Source organism: Rhagoletis pomonella, unplaced genomic scaffold (genome assembly GCF_013731165.1).
Source record: "Rhagoletis pomonella isolate Grant_MI unplaced genomic scaffold, Rhpom_1.0 Rhpom_scaffold_00002, whole genome shotgun sequence".
In the NCBI taxonomy this organism is placed as follows: Eukaryota; Metazoa; Arthropoda; class Insecta; order Diptera; family Tephritidae; genus Rhagoletis; species Rhagoletis pomonella.
The window spans coordinates 59,475,870-59,476,881 of NW_023458556.1; the positions used below are offsets into that span (position 1 = coordinate 59,475,870).

Genomic DNA, 1,012 nt, shown 5'->3' on the forward strand with positions numbered 1-1,012 from the left:
TCTACCGCGCTAATTTCTATTTCTATCTTCCACAAGTCCTCAAGCGGAATGTGTGTGATCGTTTCAAACGTTTCGTTTTTCGCTTATATTTCACTCATAGAGTGAAAAATTTAACTCGCTATTCATATTTTTATGTTGTATAGAGATTTTTGGGGTTTGGTTTCTCTTTTTTTTATTTGTTTTGTATATATATTTTTTTGCAAGAAGTTGAATTTCGATTTTTGTTTGGGCGTTGTTCGAAAAGTCACATTTTTATTATATTCTGTTTATTTCATAACCATTATAGTTAGAATAATTTTCATTTATATTTAAAAATACTTGAGTCAAAAGAAAAAATGGCGGTAGTGGCGCTTAAAAGTTAAGTTTTAACACGTTATAAAAGTTTAACCGATTCAACCGTTTTGGCGTTGCGTACGTTCGTATTTACTTTTAACCAATTTTTAACTAAGGTATGCGTATACTTTTTTTTTAAACTAAGTTACAACAACAATAACGAAAAAATGGAAGCACCTTCCAATGACTTTTATTTTTTGTTTTAATTATTTGGTAGTTTGTCCAATTCGTTTATCAAGAATGTGAAAAAGAGCGTTTTGTGTGTAGAGCGTTATGTTTTGTAACAGTAAAAAAATGCAACAAATGTTTTGTCTCAGTCTTTCAAATGGATTTGGGTAGTTCGTTCAATTGAATAGTGGGGAATTTCAAAAAAAAAGCGGGAACTCGGTCGGTCCAATGCAGTCGGGGTCATAAATAATTTAAAGCCAATAAATTTTGTTGTTTTCAATTTGGAATAACCTAAAAAATAACCAAGAAATTTAAATTCTTTTATCAAATAAAATTTCAAATAAAATTTTGTGTTTAAAAATTTTGACAAACAGTTTTGCTTTTTGTCCTTGTACCTGCCTGTTTCATGAGTGCTTGTTTTTTTTTTAATTTCATGTTTTTATGCCTTCCATTAACTGGACCAAATAATTCATATTTCTTTGTTTGGAAACTGTTTCTGTTTGCTGTGAAT

The 1,012-nt window shown here is 29.2% G+C and overlaps 2 protein-coding genes across 3 annotated transcripts in view; both read right to left on the bottom strand.

The window, feature by feature from the left end:
* The window catches only part of LOC118733892 (myb-like protein P), a 322,500-nt gene that overhangs the window by 234,749 nt on the left and 86,739 nt on the right, over positions 1-1,012 (bottom strand). The gene's annotated exons all lie outside the window — the stretch shown is intronic.
* LOC118733891 (mucin-19) overlaps positions 1-1,012 on the bottom strand; it is a 112,172-nt gene that overhangs the window by 46,714 nt on the left and 64,446 nt on the right. The window lies entirely within an intron of this gene.